We start from the raw sequence: 24,197 nt of genomic DNA, 5'->3' as shown, positions 1-24,197 counted from the left end.
ACATTCTCTACACACACATATTATAGTACACCTGTGCTCACATACTCAGACATACAACACGCCATGCACACATTCTCTACACAGACATATTATAGTACACCTGTGCTCACATACTCAGACACACAACACGCCATGCACACATTCTCTACACACACATATTATAGTACACCTGTGCTCACATACTCAGACATGCAACACGCCATGTACACATTCTCTACACACACATATTATAGTACACCTGGAAAATCATTTTTTGCTTACAGGGCTCTATAAATTGCTTGTTATCTGTTTTAATCTGTTATGGGCTTAGATGATGTCCCATAAAGGTTAATTGAAGAAATCCATTTTTATTTTCTGTATGTGAAAATGCTTCTCTCTACTTCCTGATGTGCCATTGATAAATCCTGCAGTCTCTTCTGTTAGTACACTGCCATACTCCTCTATAGCACATTACACTGCAGCACCCCACTGTTTAAGTATTGACCCTCTAAACCTATCTTTACACTCTACCTCAAGCCTGCACTGCAGTTTCCTCTGCTATTCATTGACTGACTCCCACATGCATATCGTAGCTCTATCAGTGTTTTCATTCTGTCCTGCAGCCCTGATGCCATTCCAGCACTTATTCTCCCACACATACTTCCAGGTCCAACACTCACTGTAGTGGTGTCTTCCGTCTGTTGCTCTCCCTCCTTACCATCGTGGTTAGATTGAGTGTGTCTCTTCTCGTCCCAATCCGTTAGCTACAGTATGTCACAGTGTCTCAGCTTTGTGTCTCTCCTCCCAGTCACTCTGTTCCCTCGCTGCTCAAACAAAACACTGGGCTGCAGCATGAGTCTCAGCCACTGACTCCCTCTACAGCCCTCCCTCCTCTCATTCTCTTATTGTCTATGCTTGTTTCCCCTTCTCTGTTTTCCCTCTTACCTATTGTCCTTCCATATCTCTTGCTGCTTCATTCTCTTTCATTCCTAGCACTAGCTCTAACTTAGCCATGATTCCCTTTCCCTTCCCTCAATTATTACTTTCATTTGTTTATGGTCTTTTATATGACATTTTCAACACTTGTTGCTTTATAGGGACATTACAGGCAATACTGTTGAGGCAAATTTGCTATAGATGGCTTTTGGCTATAGCCTTGATCCATTAACTTACCTGGTTTCCAGATAGGGTTCTTCTCAACCAGGGGTGGCCAACCAGTCAGAGGCAAAGAGCCGAAAAAATATCTGTAGGTATGTCAAAGAGCCGAGATCATGCGCTCAGCGAAGGCGCACATGTAAAAAGGGGCGTGGTCAGCTAGGCCATGCCCCTGGTAGGATACTTGTAGGAGCATGTACAAGTGCATGCACACAATTGCCGTGGAGGTAACTATTAAAGGGGGAAAAAAAACAGAACAATATAAAAAACATTGAAAAAACAAGACCCACATAAAATACACTGAAACAATCCAGATCAACAAAATACACTGAAAAAGCCACATACTATATACAAATAATACACTGGAAAAGCCACATCCACATGAAATACACTGAAAAAGCCACATCCACAAAAAAAAATGATTCACATAATACAATCCAACCACCTCTGGTGTCATTCCAACCCTCCATGTGTCACTCCAGCCCTTCATGTGTCACTCCAGTCCCCCTCGTGTCACTTCAGCAGCCTCTCATGTGTCACTTCAGCCCCTCCATGTGTCACTCCAGCAACCCCCATTTGTGTCACTCCAGCAACCCCCCATGCACCACTTCAGAAGCCCCTCAAGTGTCACTCCAGCCCCTCATATGTCACTCCAGCAGGCCCTCATGTGTCGCATCAGCAGACCCTCGTGCTACTCCAGCCCCCCCCCCCCCCCCCGTCCACGGGCCATTCCAGCCCCCCCACATCTCACAATTAAATTTAAAAACAAATAATAAAACCCACAGCTCTTACCCTGTTGCGACTGTCTGTGTCACCTAGGTAGGCTCCGGTGTCTGCGACCGCATCCTCCTCGTGGCTGCAGGTTCAGTCACAAGGTGAGCACCGCCTCCTGTTTGCGGCGTGGCATCACCACATCACCCATACATGTCTCTAGAGCGGAGCAGACTGCTGCAACAAAGGACGTGCCTCCTCTGAACAGCTGCACGCCATTCAGAGGAGGCAGTCTGTGTCAGTCAGGGGAGCTGGTAGGGGAGCTGCATCAGAACAATGGAAGACCCACAGGTTGGCCACCGCTGTTCTAAACTGAAGCATGATCTAATTTTGTTGTGCAAAAAAGTTGGCATTCATAACTGAGATAAGTTTTCAATAAACCATTTATTAGCTCTAAACAGAAATACAGGAATATATTGTAATAAACTAACTAAGATGCACATAGTTGCCATTTGCAATAGTATATGGGTGCGTACTCACAGGAGGTTGTACAACAAATATATATATATATATATATATATATATATATATATATATATATTACCCATTTATAACCTTTAATGGTATGTTGACAATGTTATCATTGAAATAATAAATTCACATTTGTTTACAATTTCGATATTTATCATTAAAAAAGTGGGTTAAGAAACCTAGTACTCTAAGTACTAAAATAAGTCCATTGTGCTAAAGACATTATTTACCTAATACTGTACCTGGATATCTACTTCATGCACTTTCTGCCCATCTGACTATACTTTGTGAAGATATTCAACGAAGAAGAAGCCATAGGAACACATATTCTCTGTGCTGTTTCTGGAAAATCTACCTTAAAGGGATAACAAACATCTTCCACAGCCTAAAGTTGCCAAAGAGGAGACCTATTTGTGATCTGAGTTGTGCAAACCCATTAAGTTTGCCATGTTCTTCTCTAGATGTCAGTTAGATATTGTAAGTCCATAGGGCCTGATCCAGAGCTGAATGCTCTGACCAGAGCGCTCGCTCTGAATCAGGGCCCTCCTCCATGAAAATGGAGCGGCCTCCTGGCCGCTCGCATAGCTGTGGGTGACCACCCACAGCATATGCGAGCGGCCAAAAAGATGATCGCGATGGTCTTGACTATCGCGACCATCGGACTTGCGACGGAGACCCTGCGGTAGGGTCTTCCTGCCACAAGCCCTGGAGTGATTTTGGCTCTATCAGAGCCAAAATCACTCCCACTGACATCACTAGTGATGTCAGTGGGGCCGGCTTCAGACGGTAGGTGTTCCCATGGGAACGCCTCCGTCTGGCAGTCACGCCCCCGGCACGCCCACCAAAGGGGGCGTGCTGTCAATCAACATCGACAGCACGCCCCCTTTGGTGCGAGACCCGGAGCGATGGAAAGCCCGTCGCTCCCCGGGTCTCGCGCATGCGCACGACGGAGCTCCCTCCGTCGTGCGCATGTGCAGTGGGGAACATCGACCCGCTTGCGAGCGTACTGCCGCTCGCGAGCGGGTCTGAATGACCCCCATAGTCCAAAGACCTAACCTCCTTTAGGTGACTTCACTGTACCTGACATACTTATTTAGTTATATGTTTCAGGATCCCAGGCAATTTGTTGGGAGCATATTAATCTGATAAGGCAAACACAAAAATTATTCTGTTATGGCAATTATTTTGCTTTTATGGAGGATTGAGAAGAGCATTTGGTGCTACTTGTGGTTCTTTTTTCCCTTAGAGGCAGGCCTGATAGCGAACTCACTATAAAGGGGATACATCTGTACATTCATTAGAGTCTAATGTCTATCTCTGAGATATGTTATACACTGTAAAATGTATACATGTTTATGGAGGGAGCTAATGTGGGAGATCATGCAGGTGCTATCAATCGCTCCACTCCAGAGACATTAATCGCATATTTTTTAGAAAGCAGGTTGTTTAAATTTGTTAGTAAATGCGTTATGGATTTAGCCCTTATTCTGATAAAGTGATCATACTAAATTACTAAATCTGTTTAAAAAGTAATTTTTATTCGTAAAAATAAATTCGTTATTTCAAAGTAAAATTAAAATATGTCATAAAGCTCCAAAAAGAAATATAATGTTACCTTGCCGTTTTGCAGCAGTTTTCTATCTGTAATTGTTCTTTTGTGGATTCATTTTTGACTTGTTGGCCTAAAATTTTCAGTTAGTGCTGATCCAATTTATATAACAAAATATTTTTTTACAGAATATGAAGCTTATTCTAGACCAGTTTTAATCATTAATTCTATGGAATACTCCTCTATATTCATCCCATAAATGGCTGTTTAGCTGTGGATTCTGCAACCACAATTGTATATGTATTACACTAGTAATGAAATCAGTGACATTACCCCCACGCGCGCACTATCACTTGACATATTAATTGGCCCCATATTGGGCTATATATGGCCCAAAATAACTCAGTCCCTGAAAATTAATTGACTGAAATGTAATCAGATCATTGCCAGGGATACTGGAAATGAAGCCAGTAGATAAACACTATTTGCCTTCATATCTGGTCATCTTCTGACCACTCTTATAGGCTTCTGAGTTGTTACCAGGTATTAAATGACTGGATCCGTCCATTGTCAATACCCTAAATTTGAAATTGTCCCATTGGTCAGTATTCTTGCAGATCTGCACAATAGGCCCATGTTTTTCCTTGGGCATTATTGCGGTGCTAGTATTTGATTGTTGTCCTTGACATACAGTATGAAGAGAGACAATATACATATGAGATTTCAAAAACAGTTCATTGCCTGTCCCTTGATACAAAAGGCATGTGTTAATTATCCCCTTTGTGATGAAGTTATGCAATTAATGATGAGATAAGTGCAGAGACCTTGGCATAATTAGAAGAACAGATGCAATTAGGAAGTTCATTTTACACCTGGAGTTATTAACAACCTCATTAAAGGCCAATGTGTTTGTTTTCTTTTATATCATTCAATTAGTTAGTAAGCCAATTAAATGTAAAAATAAACAGTATTTTTATAGACGCAATCTCTTGGAAGTCCTTTCAGAAAAATTAAATCCTTGTACATAAGATTCCATGAATGTCTAATGCGTATCCACTAGCAGATAGAGGAATGACAGTACGATTACAACATTGCAATCGTACAGTCGTTCGTCATAATGTGCAGTGCCTACACTGAACGATATGTCGTTCAGTGCAGGCACTCTCCCTCATCCCCAAACATGCCCGATCTGTCGTTATTGATGTCGGAAACGACCAGCGTGAGCGCGCATTGCTGGTCATTTCCAACATTACAGTGCACGATTAATGCATGAGTAATGAGCAATTGAACGATTACGATGTCGTAATCGTTCAATCGCTCATTTAAATCGCCTAGTGGATATGCGGCATTAGGATTGATACTTTATTGAGGGGCTAATATAAGGGAGTTTTCCACTTGCAATATTTAATACTAGCTTCTTTTTAGTTATTTTTCACATTTACCACACAAGAAATTAATATCTACACAGCAAGTACCACAATTAACCAAGAGACATGGACATGGAAACCGGATAAGGGACTATAGTGATCTGCTCTCTCTGTCTGTCTCCCTTTCTCTCTCTCTCTCTCTCTTTCTCTGTATGTATGTATGTGTGTATATATATATATATATATATAAATATATATATATATGTAGTAATTCAAATTGTCCGCACTCCATACAAGTCATCAGTAGGGTGGGGTGCTCAATTTAAAGACAAAGTCCATAAATAGAAAAAAATATTTATAATTGGCACTCACCAGGTTTTGTAGAAAAACTACAAACTTTTAATTACCAACCATGGGTAGAGGATAAAAGTACAAATTCATAGTCGACGTTTCGGACCTAGCTGGACCATCATCAGGACAAAGCAGCATGGGTGTATCAGTAAGCAACCAAATGGAAAGTGAACACCACCACCAAAGACGCTGACATATACAGTATACCCCTATCAATTACTAACAAGACACACCCATCGATACACCTCTCACCAGATCACATACTAAAATGCAAATCCGTGCGGTATACCAACATATAAGCGCCCCAAGTTCTAAGCACAGATAGGGGCATAAATAACAACTCAAAAGCTATTTCATGGACAGGTGTGGGCTATTCCCTCATTATTTCATTATCAATTAAGCAGGTAAAAGGTCTGGAGTTGATTCTAGGTGTGACATTTGCATTTGGAATCAGTTGCTGTCGACTCTCAATATGAGATCCAAAGAGCTGTCACTATCAGTGAAGCAAGCCATCATTAGGCCATCATTAGGCTGAAAAATCAAAACAAACCCATCAGAGAGATAGCAAAAACATTAAGTGTGGCCAAATCAACTGTTTGGAACATTCTTAAAAAGAAAGAACACATCGGAGAGCTCAGCAACACCAAAAGACCCGGAAGACCACGGAAAACAACTGTGGTGGATGACAGAAGAATTATTTCCCTGGTGAAGAAAAACCCCTTCACAACAGTTGGCCAAATCAAGAACACTCTCCAGGAGGCAGGTGTATATGTGTCAAAGTCAACAATCAAGACTTCACAAGAGTGAATATAGAGGGTTCACCACAAGATGTAAATCATTGGTGAGCCTCAAAAACAGGAAGACCAGATTAGAGTTTGCCAAACAACATCTAAAAAAGCCATTACAGTTCTGGAACAACATCCTATGGACAGATGAGACAAAGATCAACTTGTACCAGAGTGATGGGAAGAGAAGAGTATGGAGAAGGAAAGGAACTGCTCATAATCCAAAACATACCACCTTATCAGTGAAGCATGGTGGTGGTAGTGTCATGGCGTGGGCATGTATGGCTGCCAATAGAACTGGTTCCCTTGTATTTATTGATGATGTGACTGCTGACAAAAGCAGCAGAATGAATTCTGAAGTGTTTCGGGCAATATTATATGCTCATATTCAGTCAAATGCTTCAGAACTCATTGGACGGTGCTTCACAGTGCAGATGGACAATGACCCGAAGCATACTGCAAAAGCAACCAAAGAGTTTTTTAAGGCTAAAAAGTGGAATGTTATGCAATGGCCAAGTCAATCCCCTGACCTGAATCTGATTGAGCATGCATTTCACTTGATGAAAACAAAACTGAAGGGAAAATGCCCCAAGAACAAGTAGGAACTGAAGACATTTGCAGTAGAGGCCTGGCAGAGCATCACCAGGGATGAAACCCAACGTCTGGTGATGTCTATGCGTTCCAGACTTCAGGCTGTAATTGCCTGCAAAGGATTTGCAACAAAGTATTAAAAAGTAAAAGTTTGATTTAGGATTGTTTAGTTTATCCCATTACTTTTGGCCCCTTAAACAGTGGGAGGCACATTTAGAAACCGTTGTAATTCCTACACTGTTCACCTGATTTGGATGTAATTACCCTCAAATTAAATCTGAAAGTCTGCAGTTAAAGCACATCTTGTTTGTTTAATTTCAAAAGCCATTGTGGTGGTGAATAGAGGCCAAAATATGAAAATTCTGTTAATGTCCCAATATTTATGCACCTGACTGTATGTCAGCTTCTTTGGTGGTGGTGTTCAGTTTCCATTTGGTTGCTTACTGATTCACCCTTGCTGCCTTGTCCTGATGATGGTCCAGCTAGGACCGAAACGTTGACTATGACTTTGTACTTTTATCCTCTACCCATGATTGGTAATTAAAAGTTGTATTTTTTCTACAAAACCTGGTGAGTGCCGATTATGTATTTTATATATATATATATATATATATATATATATATGTATAAAATGTGTGTGTATTAGAAATTTAATATGGCCTTGTTGCCACTTCACTTAATTGTCAGTGATCCTTACTTTGCAGAACGTTGTACAATCCACTAATTAACGTTTTACTAATTGTGATTTACTACTAAGAGCAAGCCCCCGATTTCCTTATTTTTCATTTTATTTTTACAACATTATCTTCTTAGCATATTGATAATAGGGATGAGCGGGTTCGGATTTCTGAAATCCGAACCCCCCCAAGCCCCCCGATCCGAGTCGTATCCGAGTCAGGCTCGACTTTTCCTGCATGACTAGGATCTGAAATCGAGGCAAAACGTCATCATCCCGCCTTCCGGATCTCGCGGGTTTTGGATTCTATAAAAGGTTCCCGCGTCTGCGCCATTTCTCACTCCGGCTGTCTACAGTGAAGAGGGAGGGTGGGAGCTAGGGCTAGCTGGGCTGTGTTGTGCTGCTGTTGTCCATAGGGGCTGTGTCCACTCAGTCCATAGGGGCTGTGTCCACTCAGTCCATAGGGGCTGACTGGGCTGTGTTGTGCTGCTGTTGTCCATAGGGGCTGGCTGGGCTGTGTTGTGCTGCTGTCATAGGGGCTGGCTGGGCTGTGTTGTGCAGTCAGTTGTCCATAGGGGCTGTGTCCACTCCAAAGTCTATAAGGGCTGGCTGGACTGTGTTGTGCAGTGTCCTATAAAGGCTGTAGTCCTAGAGGGGTGCTGTAGTGTTGTCCAGGGGGTGATCTGTGCATCAGGGTTGCTCCCCCAAAGTGCACTCCAAAAATGTTTTATTTTTTTTCTGTTTGTGAATTGTGTGCGCAGTAGCCGCACGTGCATCAACAAAGTAGTGCCAAGCGTGCGCCTGTGTCATAAATCAAGGGCCGGTTGGCTTGTCTGTTAAAGGGTGCTATAACCTCCAAAGTGCACTCCAAAGAAAATAAAAAAATAAAAAAAATTGTGTTTGTGAATTATGTGCGCAGTAGCCGCACGTGCATCAACAAAGTAACGCCAAGCGTGCACCTGTGTCATAAGTAAAGGGCCGGCTGGCTCTTCTGTGAAAGGGTGGTGTAACCCCCAAAGTGCACTCCAAACAAAATAAAAAATTATTTTCTGTGTTTGTGAATTGTGTGCACTGTGGCCGCACGAGCATCAACAAAGTAGCGCCAAGCGTGCGCCTGTGTCATAAGTGAAGGGCCGGCTGGCTTGTCTGTTAAAGGGTGGTGTAACCCCCAAAGTGCACTCCAAACAAAATAAAAAAATTATCTCTGTGTTTGTGAATTGTGTGCTCTGTGGCTGCACGTGCATCAACAAAGTAGCGCCAAGCGTGCGCCTGTGTCATAAGTAAAGGGCCGGCTGGCTCATCTGTTATAGGGTGGTGTAACCCCAAAAGTGCACTCCAAACAAAATAAAAAATTATTTTCTGTGTTTATGAATTGTGTGCACTGTGGCTGCACGTGCATCAACAAAGGAGCAGCGCCAAGTGTGCACCTGTGTTCTATAAGTAAAGGGCCGGCTTGCTCATCTCTTAAAGGGTGGTGTAAGCCCCCAAAATTCTTCTGTGTTTGTGAATTGTGTGCACTGTACGTACGTGCATCCTCAAAGCAGCAGCACCAAGCGTGCGTCTGTCTGTTAATGGGTGGTGTAACCCCCAAAGTGCACTTCAGCAAAAAAAAACCATTTTCTTCTGTGTTTGTGAATTGTGTGCACTGTACGTACGTGCATCCTCAAAGCAGCAGCGCCAAGAGTGCGTCTGTCTGTTAAAGGGTGGTGTAACCCCCAAAGTGCACTTCACAAAAAATAAAAAATTCTTCTTTTTTTTCTGGCTTTGTGAATTGTGTGCACTGTAGCTGCACATGCATCAACAAAGGAGCAGCGCCAAGCGTGCACCTGTGTCCCATAAGTAAAGGGCCGGCTGGCTCATTTCTTAAAGGGTGGTGTAACCCACAAAGTGCACTAGTCTCCAACAAAAATAAAAAATTATTTTCTGTTTGTGTGCGCCTTAGCCACACGTATATATCAATATAACATAAATGGAGGACCAAACTTTCTCAGATAAAAATAAAATAGGGAAAGATCAAGAACCACTTCCTCCAAGTTCAGAAACTTTGGCTAAGACCGTAAGCAGTCCAGAAACACCTAAATCCCTTTGTCCTGTTGTATCCAAGCATCTGCAAACCACACCGTCAACTCACTCCTCGTTAATTTCCTCCTTAGTCAGGATCAGAAGTAGTCCTGCAGGCCATGTCACTGGCATGACTGACTCTCCTATCCGGGATTCCTCTGGAGGATCCTGCATTGCTACGCCTACTGCTGCCGCTGCTGCTGTTGCTGCTGGGAGTCGTTCATCATCCCAGAGAAGAAGTAGGAACACCACTACTTTTACTAAACAATTGACCCTCCAACAGTCCTTAGCGAGGAGGATGAAGTACGACAGCAGTCATCCTGAAGCAAAATGTATAACTGAGGCCTTGACTGCTATATTGGTGTTAGGCATGTGTCCGGTATCCGCCATTGGTGCAGTGGGATTTAAACAATTGATGGAGGTAGTGTGTACCCGGTTCCAAATCCCATCTAGATTCCACTTCACTAGGCAGGCGATACCGAGACTGTACAGAAACGTCAGAAAAAGTGTCCTCAGTGTCTTGAAAAATGCGGTTATACCCAATGTCCATTTAACCACGGACATGTGGACAAGTGGAACAGGGCAGACTAAGGACTATAGGACTGTGACAGCCCACTGGGTAGATGTATCACCTTACGCAGCAACAACAGCTGCGTCACCAGTAGCAGCATCTCAGAAACGCCAGCTCGTTCCAAGGCAGGCTACGCTGTGTATCACCGGTTCAGTAAGAGGCACACCGCCGACAACCTCTTAGAGAAACTGAGGGAAATCATCGCCCAGTGGCTTAACCCACCTAGACTCTCCTGGGGATTTGTGATATCTGACAATGCCACCATTATTGTGCGGGCATTACATCTGGGCAAATTCCAGCACGTCCCATGTTTTGCTCACACAATAAATTTGGTGGTGCAGAATTTTCTGAAAAGCGACAGGGGCATGCAGGAGACACTTTGGACGGCCCGAAAAATTTCTGGCCACTTTCGCCATTCAGTGACTGCGCGCCGAAGACTGGAGCGCCAGCAAACACTCTTGAACCTGCCCTGCCATCACCTGAAGCAAGAGGTTGTGATGCGGTGGAACTAAACCCTCTATATCCTTCAGAGGATGGAGGAGCAGCAAAAGGCCATTCAAGCCTATACATCCACCTATGACATAGGCAAAGGAGGGGGTATGCACCTGACTCAAGCGCAGTGGAGAATGATTTCCGTGTTGTGCAAGGTTCTCCAGCCCTTCGAACTTGCCACACATGAAGTCAGTTCAGACACTGCCAGTTTGAGTCAGGTCATTCCCCTCATCAGGCTTTTGCAGAAGCAGCTGGAGAAAGTGAAGGAGGAGCTAAGATGGAGCGATTCCGCTCAGCATGTGGGACTTGTGGATGAAGCCCTTCATTCGCTTTGCCAGGATTCCAGGGTGGTCAATCTGTTGAAATCAGACCACTACATTTTGGCCACCGTGCTCGATCCTAGGTTTAAAGCCTATGTGGTGTCTCTCTTTCCGGCCGGCACAAGCCTGCAGAGGTGCAAAGACCTGCTGGTGAAAACACTGTCAGCTGAAGCGGAACGTGACAAGTCAACAGCTCCTTCTTCATTTTCTCCCGCAACTGGGGCTGCCAGGAAAAAACTTAGGTATCCTAAGCAACCTGCTGGCGGTGATGCAGGGTGTCACAAGCGTGGAATTTAGGAGCTGTGTTCCCGGACTGGGCCTTGGATCTGTATTACTTGGCGCAGACGCTCGCTGGAGGAGACTTGGCTTAATGAAGTTTCTCCGCATGAGAGGGTGCAGCGAACTGACAGGAGTTTGAGGAATGCGGCAGTAACGAGGTAGCTAGGAAGCTACGTGGAGCGGCTGGATAGCTGAGGGTAGACGTTGGTAGCTGAGTGGCTACGTGGAGCGGCTGGATAGCCGTGGGTAGACGTTGGTAGCTGAGTGGCTACGTGGAGCGGCTGGATAGCCGTGGGTAGACGTTGGTAGCTGAGCGGCTACGTGGAGTGGCTGGATAGCCGTGGGTAGACGTTGGTAGCTGAGTGGCTACGTGGAGCGGCTGGTTAGCCATGGGTAGACGTTGGTAGCGGAGCGGCTACGTGGAGCGGCTGGTTAGCCGTGGGTAGACGTTGGTAGCTGAGTGGCTACGTGGAGCGGCTGGATAGCCGTGGGTAGACGTTGGTAGCTGAGTGGCTACGTGGAGCGGCTGGTTAGCCGTGGGTAGATGAGTGGCTACGTGGAGTGGCTGGTTAGCCGTAGGTAGACGTTGGTAGCTGAGCGGCTACGTGGAGCGGCTGGTTAGCCGTGGGTAGACGTTGGTAGCTGAGTGGCTACGTGGAGTGGCTGGATAGCCGTGGGTAGACGTTGGTAGCTGAATGGCTACGTGGAGCAGCTGGTTAGCCGTGGGTAGACGTTGGTAGCTGAGCGGCTACGTGAAGCGGCTGGTTAGCCGTGGGTAGACGTTGGTAGCTGAGTGGCTACGTGGAGCGGCTGGATAGCCGTGGGTAGGCTTGCTTAGCTAAACTAAGAAACTAGTTGCACTGGCAACTTGTGTGAGCATTGGAGATCCTTTTATAATGGACACTGGGAGCTGACAGGCTGAGAGAGAAGGAGAAGGCTCCTCATTGGTGGTAGTGGGGTCACATGGGCAATCCAAGATGGCCGCGCCCATGGACCGGAGGACAGCGCTTCCTGGAGGTAGTCAGCGGGGGGACCAGCGGTCAGCAGGAGCCGGCGTGGGAGCAGCACAGCAGTGGGACCCTCCAGAGGACAACAGCGGAGACTGCCTTGGGAGAAGAGGAAGGAGCGTACAGCGCGGGAGCCAGAAGACAGCGCGGGTCAGCGCCCGCACAGGTAAGCGACGGGGTCTGATTCTGGGGTCTCCAGGCCGGCGTGTGACAGTACCCCCTTCTTCAAGAGTGGCCACCGGACACTTCCTTGGTTTATGAGGAAATTTCACATGGAACGCTTTGACCAGACGGGGTGCATGGACATCGGAGGCATTTATCCAGATTCGTTCCTTCGGACCATAATTCTTCCAGTCGATGAGGTATTGAAGACAGTTGTATCGACAACGGGAATCTAAGATTCTGTCAACTTCGAACTCCTCTCCCTGCTGTGTTTGAACACTAGAAGCTTTAGGCAGGACCTTCTGAAATCGGTTTAAGACTAGTGGTTTTAAAAGAGAAATATGGAAAGAACTTGGAATGCGAAGAAATGGAGGAAGCTTTAACTTGTAAGCCACAGGATTCAAGACTTTGATGATTGGGAATGGACCAATGAATCGCGGAGCAAATTTCATCGAGGGTACTCGGAGTCTTAGGTTTCGGGTAGAGAGCCAGACCATATCCCCAGGTCGGAAATTTGGAACCGCTCGTCTTTGGCGGTCAGCAAATCTCTTGTACCGGGCTGACGTTTTAGTCAGAGAGGAACGAACCTTTTCCCAGATGTTGGAGAACCGTTGAAGGGACATTTTGGCCGCAGGCACATCTAATGTGGGAAGAAGAGGGAACTCTGGCAATCGAGGATGTTGACCAAAAACTGTAAAAAAAGGAGCTGAGCTGGTGGACGTGTGATAATGATTATTGTGGGCAAATTCGGCCCAAGGAAGAAGTTCAATCCAGTCATCTTGGGAGGAGACAAAAGTGCGCAGGAACTGTTCCAGGTCTTGATTGACCCTTTCGGTCTGACCGTTGGTCTGGGGATGATAAGCGGTAGAAAATTTGAGTTTTACCTGAAGGGCTGAGCAGAGTGACCTCCAGAACTTCGCTACGAACTGTACTCCCCTGTCGGAGATGATCTCTTGAGGAAGGCCGTGGAGCTTGAAGATCTCTTTTATAAAGCTCTGGGCGAGTAGAGGTGCAGACGGAAGCCCAGTAAGTGGTACGAAATGAGCCATTTTAGAAAAACGATCCACGATAACCCAAATTGTGTTGTGGCCCCGAGATGGAGGAAGATCAGAGATGAAATCCATAGATAGGTGAGTCCATGGCTTAGATGGAATTGCAAGAGGTTGGAGTTGACCGTGTGGAACCCGCCGAGGTATCTTGTGTTGGGCACATTTGATGCATGAAGACACATAAGACCTGACGTCCTTTTTCATCGAAGACCACCAATAGGACCGCTGGATAAATTCTAGGGTTTTATCCATACCCAGGTGACCAGAGAACCGGGAAGCATGAGCCCAATGCAGTAACCTCTTGCGGAGTTCCGGAGCGACGAAAGTCTTCCCAACCGGGGGTATAGAAGATAATTGGGTAAAGGCGAAGAAAGCTGAATTCAAGATTGGTTGGGGCTGTTCCATGGGTAGATCAGGGTTGCTCGTCATGGAACGGGAGAGTGCGTCGGCTTTGAGGTTTTGTGAACCGGGTCGATAGGAGACTTTGAAGTTAAATCTGGAGAAAAACATTGCCCACTGGGCTTGACGAGGGTTCAAGCAATTTGCAGATTTAAGATAAAGGAGGTTCTTATGGTCAGTAAAAATGGTAATGGGGTAATGAGCTCCTTCTAGAAGATATCGCCATTCTTCGAGGGCTAGTTTCATGGCGAGTAACTCTTGATCTCCAATGGTGTAGTTCTTCTCTGCAGGCAAAAACTTCCGGGAAAAGAAACCACAGGGATGAAGTTTTTCATCTTTAAATCGCTGGGAGAGCACTGCACCGACACCTTCAGAGGATGCGTCCACCTCCAGGATAAAGGGCCGGGTGGAGTCTGGTTGCTTTAAGATGGGAGCGGAGATGAAGGCTTGCTTAAGAAGTTGAAATGCAGAGGTAGCTTCGACGGGCCATATAGTTGGATCTGCTCCCTTGCGGGTGAGGGCTGTAATCGGAGCTACCAGAGTCGAGAAACCTTTTACAAACTTGCGATAGTAGTTGGCAAATCCTAGGAATCTTTGTATGGATTTTAAGGAAGAAGGAAGAGACCAATCAAGAATGGCTTGTAGTTTTGACGAATCCATTTGAAGGCCTGTTCCGGAGATAATGTATCCCAGGAATGGTACACTTGAGACCTCAAACAGACACTTCTCTAATTTGCAAAACAGTTGATTGGACCGCAACCTCAGAAGGACTTGTTTGACCTGGTCTCGATGAGTTTGGAGGTCTTGAGAAAAAATCAAAATGTCGTCTAAGTAAACGACCACACACTTGTACAAGAGGTCCCGGAAGATTTCATTGACGAAAAACTGGAAGACGGCCGGAGCATTACAGAGGCCGAAGGGCATAACGAGATACTTGTAGTGCCCATCCCTGGTGTTGAAGGCCGTTTTCCATTCATCGCCTGGACGGATACGAATTAAATTATAGGCTCCTCTTAGGTCGAGTTTGGAAAAAACTGTGGCTCCCTTGACTCTATCAAATAACTCTGTAATGAGAGGAAGAGGGTAGCGATTCTTAATAGTTATTTCATTAAGACCCCGGTAGTCAATACACGGGCGCAAGCCACCATCTTTCTTTTTTACGAAGAAAAATCCAGCCCCTGCTGGAGACGTGGAAGGTCGAATGAAGCCTTTATTTAAGTTTTCCGTAATGTACTCCGACATGGCCTGAGTCTCAGGGAGAGATAGAGGGTAGGTTCGGCCTCTAGGAGGATTCTTCCCGAGAATCAGATCTATGGGACAGTCCCAATCACGATGGGGAGGTAACAGGTCTGCGCTCTGTTTGCTAAAGACGTCCTGAAACCCATCGTAGGCTTTGGGCAGGTCTGTAGAATCCCGTACAATGGAAGATCTGATAGGTATTACCCGCTGAAGGCAGCCTTTGAAGCAATTGGAACCCCAGGAAATTATTTGCATGGTGGTCCAATCGATTTGAGGTGAATGTCTCTGTAGCCAGGGTAATCCGAGGACTAAAGAATGAGAGGCTTTGGGAATCACTAGGAAGGATAGTTGTTCGGAATGGAGCACCCCAATGGTAAGTTTAAGTGGTGTTGTACGATGGGTGATGGTTCCACTAGAAATGCGACTACCATCGATGGCGGTTAAAGTGATGACTCGAGGCAACGCTTCCATGGGGATTTGATGTTTCTGGACAAATTCAGTAGTGACAAAGTTCTCTGCCGCTCCGGAATCCAGGAGAGCTAATACAGCTTTGGATCCTCGAGGACACTTTAAATGAGCCTGGATGGTGGAATCAGACTTCCTTTGTGATTCAATGGCAACTCCTAACTTAACCTCTCTTTCATAAGTTAGGAGGAGGCGTTTCCCGGACGAATGGGACAAGTTTTAACTAAATGTTGAGGAGATCCGCAGTACATACAGAGGTTTTGCCTCTGCCTTTTCTGCCGCTCCTCAGCCGATAAATGAGAGCGGTTGACCTGCATGGGTTCTTCGCCCAGAGGAGGAGAGGGTAAGCGGGAAACTGGACGTGGCCTTCCACGATCAAATCTGCCTCTTTCCAAGGCACGCTCCCTGTGACGGAGATCCACCTTGTTGCAGAGAGAGATTAACCCATCCAAACTGGTTGGAAGATCACGGGAAGCTAGGTCGTCTTTGAGCCTTTCAGAAAGGCCACTCCAGAAGGCAGCGATGAGGGCATCCTCGTTCCAATTGAGTTCTGAAGCCAGAGTCTGGAACTGGACTACGTATTGGCCGACGGTCCTGCTGCCCTGACGGAGGCGTAGAATATCAGCTGATGCGGAAGTGGTTCTTCCGGGTTCATCAAAGATTTTGCGAAATGTAGCAACAAATTCGGGTAGTTGGAGAGCAGGGGATCCGACTTCTCCCAAAGGGGCGAGACCCAATCGAGTGATTGGCCAGAGAGTAGGGAGATGATATATATGCCACCCTGGTTCTGGCCGTCGGAAAGTTGGCGGATTGTAGCTCGAATTGGATTTCGCATTGGTTTAAAAAACCCCTGCATAATTTGGGGTTGCCATCGAACTTGCTCGGAGGGGAGAGCTGAAGACGAGCAGGAGGTAGAACCGGAGGAGCAGGTGACACCACAGGAGGAGAGGCGGCTTGGGAGCCAGCGGGAGCGGGATGAGCCAGTAAGGACTGAATGTTGTCCAGGCGTGACGACATATCTTGGATAAATTGGATCAGCTGAGCCTGAGAGGTCTCCTGTCTTTCCAGACGGGATAGTACATCCTGCGAGGCTTCTATCCCAGATCCTTGACCACTTGCCGAGTCCATCGGGCCAGTGCAAACTGTCACAAGCGTGGAATTTAGGAGCTGTGTTCCCGGACTGGGCCTTGGATCTGTATTACTTGGCGCAGACGCTCGCTGGAGGAGACTTGGCTTAATGAAGTTTCTCCGCATGAGAGGGTGCAGCGAACTGACAAGAGTTTGAGGAATGCGGCAGTAACGAGGTAGCTAGGAAGCTACGTGGAGCGGCTGGATAGCCGAGGGTAGACGTTGGTAGCTGAGTGGCTACGTGGAGTGGCTGGATAGCCGTGGGTAGACGTTGGTAGCTGAGTGGCTACGTGGAGCGGCTGGATAGCCGTGGGTAGACGTTGGTAGCTGAGCGGATACGTGGAGTGGCTGGATAGCCGTGGGTAGACGTTGGTAGCTGAGTGGCTACGTGGAGCGGCTGGTTAGCCGTGGGTAGACGTTGGTAGCTGAGCGGCTACGTGGAGCGGCTGGTTAGCCATGGGTAGACGTTGGTAGCTGAGTGGCTACGTGGAGCGGCTGGATAGCCGTGGGTAGACGTTGGTAGCTGAGTGGCTACGTGGAGCGGCTGGTTAGCCGTGGGTAGACGTTGGTAGCTGAGTGGCTACGTGGAGCGGCTGGTTAGCCTTGGGTAGACGTTGGTAGCTGAGCAGCTACGTGGAGCGGCTGGTTAGCCGTGGGTAGACGTTGGTAGCTGAGTGGCTACGTGGAGTGGCTGGATAGCCGTGGGTAGACGTTGGTAGCTGAGTGGCTACGTGGAGTGGCTGGTTAGCCGTGGGTAGACGTTGGTAGCTGAGCGGCTACGTGAAGCGGCTGGTTAGCCGTGGGTAGATGTTGGTAGCTGAGTGGCTACGTGGAGCAGTTGGATAGCCGTGGGTAATCTTGCTTAGCTAAACTAAGAAACTAGTTGCACTGACAACTTGTGTGAGCATTGGGGATCCTTTTATAGTAGACACTGGGAGCTGACAGGCTGAGAGAGAAGGAGAAGGCTCCTCATTGGTGGTAGTGGGGTCACATGGGCAATCCAAGATGGCTGCGCCCATGGACCGGAGGACAGCGCTTCCTGGAGGTAGTCAGCGGGGACCAGCGGTCAGCAGGAGCCGGCGTGGGAGCAGCACAGCAGCGGGACCCTCCAGAGGACAACAGCAGAGACTGCCTTGGGAGAAGAGGAAGGAGCGTACAGCGCGGGAGCCGGAAGACAGCGCGGGTCAGCGCCCGCACAGGTAAGCGACGGGGTCTGATTCTGGGGTCTCCAGGCCGGCGTGTGACACAGGGCAGGCAGGACCAAGTTTGGACATCTGGTCCGGACTGTAGGACCTGGCAACAATTTCTGACATGTCTACTGTCACTGCATATGATACTGTCACCATTGACAGAATGGTGGAGGATTACATCGGTGACAGCATCCAAGTAGGCATGTCAGACAGTCCGTACCTGTACTGGCAGGAAAAAGAGCCAATTTGGAGGCCCCTGTACAAACTGGCTCTATTTTACCTGAGTTGCCCCCCCCTCCAGTGTGTACTCCGAAAGAGTGTTTAGTGCAGCCAGGAACCTTTTCAGCGAAAGGCGTAGGAGGTTGCTTCCACAAAATGTGGAGAATGATGTTCATAAAAATTAATTATGAACTCTTCCAGGGAGACCAGTCTCCAGAACGTACAGAGGGACCTGTGGTGGTGGATTCCAGCGGGGACGAATTAATACTCTGTGAGGATGAAGATGTACACAACACTGAAGAGGGTGAGGAATCGGTGGATGAGGACAACATCTTGCCTCCGTAGAGCCAGTTTGTGCAGGGACAGATTAAGTGCCAGCTTGTTTTGTGGGGGCCCAAACGAACCAATCATTTCAGCCACAGTGGTGTGGCAGACCCTGGTGCTGAAATGATTGGTTTGTTAAAGTGTGCCTGACCTGTTTATACAACATAAGGGTGGGTAGGAGGGCCCAAGGACAATTCCATCTTGCACCTCTTTTTTTTCTTTGCATTATGTACTGTTTTGGGCCTAGTTTTTCAAGCTGCCATCCTGTCTGCCACTGCAGTGTCACTCCTAGATGGGCCACGTGTTTGTGCCACCCACTCGTGTCGCTTAGCATAGTCATCCAGCTGCCTCGGTGCAACCTTTTGGACATAAAAACACTATTGTGAGGTGTTCAGAATAGACTGGAAATTAGTGGAAATTAAGGTTATTGATGTTAATAGCATAGGAGCAGAAAAACCCACAAACCCACCAATCAAAGCCATCTAAAGATATATATTTTTATATTATGTGCAGTCAAGCTTCTTGTTGGGGAAGTATTCCTAACCAGTGTTTCAGCATGTTTTCATGATTTTTTTATTGCTTAAAATTATAAATATATTCAATAGGGTTGATATGTGAACTATTAATTAAATGTAATTAAAACAAATCCACTGAATTCATTTCCTTTAATATTTAATACATACATATTTATTCACATGTTTTCAATATTTTAAAACTGTAGTGTCAGGAAAATATAGCTATCTGGCATCTTTATCAATATGAGTGACACCAAACCAGCTGGTAACCGCTACAGTTCTCTAATTTTCACCGTGTTCCAGTCCTATGCTTCCTGTAGAGAGCATATACTTTCAGAAGCCGGTTTCATAAACTTTTGTTGTGTGACAAGCTTAGATGATCTCTGACATAAAGACAGCAATGCAACATTGAGAGCGGTGGAGCTTATAAGGGAACAATGAATAATGTGAATATACATGAACCAGTCTATTTCTGGACAACAGTGATATATGGAGATTGGATGTTTTCTCTCATTTATCACTACTGTCCATGCATACCATAGACGGCATAGGACAGAGACCAGTGGATCTCTATGTTGTTCTATTTCCACAGAAGTTTTCTCGAGATACCCACCGTGTGGATGATCCCCTACATGCTATAAGCAGTGCTGTGTCCTCTTTCTAAAACTTTTAGTTTTATTACTTATTTATGTTATTTATTCTTACTCTTCTCCTTTTCTTAATCCTTTTTTAGACACGTTCTACTTTAAAAATTATATTTCTACTGCTTTACTTTCTTAACTCTACAGTGAAAAGTCTGTTCTACATATTGTTTGTAAAGAACCGCAACTAAGTAATGTACACGAAATACATCCTAAAAAACAAGTCGGAGATCAACATTGCAAAATCTGCAGTTGTACAGTACTTGTAAGAATCTTTGGGATATTATTTGTTTTTCATATGGATATCATACATGTCTAAGTAAAAGGATGATTATATGTACCCATTAGAGAATATTGGGAAATGGCCCGAGGGGTAATTTCTCTTGTGCCTATTTTTCTCTTTTCATGAATGATTTCACTGAGTAATTAAGCTCTACATCATGTACGTGGCTCAGACGTTTCTCTGCATGATTTCATAGTCATTTCCGCATGATGATCTATTATTCTTCAAAAGCCATCAATCACAATCCTTTCTATTTCCTCCCAGAACAGCCTGTCATAGACACCCTTGTCCCTTGTCAGGAGAGTTGTGGGGGGTTCTGAAGGAGAGACGTTTTGTACACACAGCTATGTTTATCATGCCCTTCCCATAGTATTCTAGTGACCTTGTACAATATCCATGGACAGAGAAATAAAGGTCCATGGTAAATAAGGAGTTTCATACCAGAGGCCTCATTTTTCAACGAGTTTTATCACTCAAAGGAGATGTACTAAGCTCTGGAAAGTGATAAATTGGAGAGTGATAAATCACCAGCTAATCAGCTCCCAACTGTCATGTCACAGGCTGTGTTTTAAAAATGACAGTTGGGAGCTGATTGGTAGGTTGTTTATCACTCTCCTTTTTATCACTTTCCAGAGCCTAGCACGTCTCCCCCTCAAAGAGTGATAAAACTAATTGCATATGATAAATGGTGCTACAGCCAATCAGCTCCCGACTGTCATCTTCCAAACAGATGACAGTTGGGAGCGGTTTGGCTCGAGCACCATTATCATACGCAATGAGTTTTCTCACTCTCTGTAAGTGATAAAACTTATTGATAAATGAGGCCCCAAGTTGTATAATGCTGGCCCACATGAAGAGATCCTGCTTCTCAGCCCACAGCATAGCAACATCATCATCAGGACCATCGTTCACTTTGACCACACATGTCAATTTCTCTCCTTCATGTCTCCTCTCCATACACACACTCATGCACACTTACAGTACATACAGCACACACACTGACATACTCACCCTGCTGCAGAAGACCCGGCTTCCGACGCTGGATGAAGAAGAAGATGCAGAAGACAGCGCTGCATAAGGTAAGTAATTAAGGACTAATTAAGCTAATTGGATACTTCCAATTGCTTAATTAGTCCTCAGGGGTGGTGCCGCCGGGGTGTCAGAGCAAGTCCTGGTGATTTCTCCTAAAATCAATGATTTTAGAAAAAATCACGCTTGCTCAGGAGGTAGGTAAAAAAATACCTCCCGGCGCGTGTTTTAAATCAAAACACGCACCTAATAGAATAGCAAAAAATCCGCACCTGCTGGAAAAACCTCGCAGGTGCGGATTTTTGCTATTCTCGCAGCCTATTGAATATGCCCCCAAGGATCCTTTAGAATACAATGGGCAACGGGTTGCTATATATCAGGATTTCTCCACGAAAGTACCGAAGTATAGTGCCTAGTTTCTTCAAGTAAAGAAACATTTGCGGGACTTGCAACTAACATTTGTCATGATGTTCCTTGCCCATCTGAGAATTGTGTCGGGTGGTAGATCTCATTTCTTCTGATTCTCATAGGGAGGCTGTGGCATGGCTCAACCTTCAAACACCTATACATAAGGCTAATCATCTACATTACGTACCCTACAATAGCACTTATTGCGCCTAGCTTAATTGTTTTCACTAATGTATGACTCAGTGGTACTGCCTATGTCTTTTTACTGATTAAGGTGCTAAACATTGAGTTAGACTGTGTGCCCATCTATTTGACAGGTTTGTATATAACTGTAGCTGCCAGTAAGTAAAATGTAGACAGAGGGCCTGATTCAGAGCCGCTCGTAAGCGGCCGCTCGTTCGCTCCGAGCGATGTTCGCACAACTGCGCATGCGTATGGGTTGTAATATGCATGTGCGAACCAGTCATTGCGGTCGGAAATTGTGTGCTGGTGCTGTGGGTGGTAACAGGGGAAGGTGCTTGAAAACGGGGAGTGGAGATCCGAACGCAGGCGTGCCAAACGGTCAAAACGGGCGTTTTAAGGGTGTGCATAATTAACAAAGCAGCGTCATCGACCACGTCACTTGGTTGTCTTTTAGCCTGAACTGCTCGCATGATTGCGGTAGGAAAATCCTACCACAAGCACTGCGAGCAGTTCATACGTCTTTCGATGTACTCAATTAATCTAATAAATAGCGGAGATGAGGTAGGATGCGAGCGGCCAAGGGGCGTTTTTTTTAAAATACCGAGCTCATGTTTCGTTTGCTCGTTCAGAGAGGCGTCAACAGACCGCAAAGAGCGAGCGCTCTATTTAAATATCCGGCCCCTTTTTCTGAACGAGCGAGTGCAAATAGCATCCGGCTCTGAATCAGGCCCAGTGTACCAGGTTCAGGATAAGGAACTGATCCTCACATGATGGGGAAATTATCAATAGTCTGCAGTGGAACAGTAGAGGCTTTTTGAATAATAAGAATCTTTTGCAATTGAAGTTTTCCATGTACCAAGAATTAATGATATGCGGTATGCGGTATGATTATGTTGTTGTTCTGGATGTTAATCTGAAGAGACTGAGGGGTCTATTTACTAAGCAGTGTTAGGAGACAGAGTGAAAAGTGATAAGAAAGTGATAAGGTGCCAGCCAATCAGCTCCCAACTGTCATCTTACAGGCTGTGTTTGAAAAATGACAGTTGGGAGCTGATTGGCTGGCACCTTATCACTTTTTTATCACTTTTCACTCTGTCTCCTAACGCTGCTTAGTAAATAGACCCCTGAAAGTCTAGCATCTTGGAATGGTAGTTTGAATTTGTATACGGAGAATAGACAAAGCATAAGGGGTCTATTTACTAAGCAGTGGGCCTGATTCAGAGCCAGACGCTATTTGCGAACGGTCGTTCAGAAAAAGGGGCTGGCTATTTAAATGAGCGCTCGCTCTTTGCGGTCTGTTGACGCCTCTATGTCTGAGCGAGCGAACGAAACATGCGCTCGCTATTTTGTAAAGACGCCCCCTGGCCGTTCGCATCATACGTCATCTCCGCTATTTATTAAATTAATCGAGTACATAGAAAGGCGTCTGAACTGCTCGCAGTGCTTGTGGTAGGTTTTACTTCCCGCAATCACTGCGAGCAGTTCAGGCTAAAAGACAACCAAGTGACGTGGTCGATGACGCTGCTTTGTTAATTATGCACATCCATTAAACGCCCGTTTTGACCGTTTGGCACGCCTGCCTTCGGATCTCCACTCCCCGTTTTCACGCACCTTCTCGTTACCACCCACAAACGCCTCATTCTGTCACTCAAATTAGTAGGCCCTCGCTGTTTTGCGAGCGCATGATTTCCGACCGCAATGACTGGTTGACGCATGCGCATTACAACCCATACGCATGCGCAGATGTGCGAACATCGCTCGGAGCGAACGTGTTTGGAGACAGAGTGAAAAGTGATAAGTAAGTGATAAGGTGCCAGTCAATCAGCTCCCAACTGTCATTTTTCAAACACAGCCTGTGAGATGACAGATGGGAGCTGATTGGCTGGCACCTTATCACTTACTTATCACTTTTCATTCTGTCTCGTAACACTGCTTAGTAAAGAGACTCCTAAGTGTGACAGGACCCAAGTGATGCCCTGCTACAGTGTCTGGGACAGAGCTTTTTATAACCTATTTCTGGATTTTCCATATAAAGTACATTTAGGCAGAAGTGTCATGCATTTCTGTAGTACATGTAAAGGTACTTGCTTTGGTGTTAAACTATTTATTTTTTAACAGTTGAATCGCAGACCCACATATGTGCATATGCCTGGCCCAAGTGTGGAATGAGGACTTAGATGATAAGAAAAGAGGTTTCAGTAGCTATACAACAACAGTCTATTGGATTTTCTGCCACTATTCTTTAAGGTGGAGGCAATGATTACACATCTAGCGATAACTTATTCTTATAAATTCTTCTAATTAAGCAATAAATTATTCAGGTTTATCCATGCATGCTAGCTCATTTTTAACCTGTTTACTGTGGCCTAGTCAAAACTGATGGCATATGGCCATAGTATGTAACTAGCATATTCTTACCGATCTGTAATTATGCCATAACATGGCTTCAGCTGTAGCAGTGAAGCTGTAGCAAAATCTTGAATTAAATGAGGAAACAAGTTTAGTATAGAATCTAATTGTTCCAGGTACGGGATTGTA

The 24,197-nt window shown here is 45.7% G+C and overlaps 1 protein-coding gene across 1 annotated transcript in view; it reads right to left on the bottom strand.

Moving 5' to 3' along the window:
• LINGO3 (leucine rich repeat and Ig domain containing 3) overlaps nt 1–768 on the bottom strand; it is a 77,537-nt gene extending 76,769 nt beyond the window's left edge. The window contains exon 1 of the mRNA XM_088469014.1: nt 660–768. The gene's annotated coding sequence lies outside the window, so the exon portion shown is untranslated. The remainder of the gene's footprint in view (nt 1–659) is intronic.
• Between the last annotated feature and the right edge of the window lie 23,429 nt (nt 769–24,197).

The sequence above is a fragment of the Taudactylus pleione genome, unplaced genomic scaffold (genome assembly GCF_031769625.1).
Source record: "Taudactylus pleione unplaced genomic scaffold, aTauple2 ptg000087l, whole genome shotgun sequence".
Lineage (NCBI taxonomy): Eukaryota > Metazoa > Chordata > Amphibia > Anura > Myobatrachidae > Taudactylus > Taudactylus pleione.
Note: the sequence above shows the minus strand (reverse complement) of the source record. Positions and strands in the feature narration are given on the sequence as shown.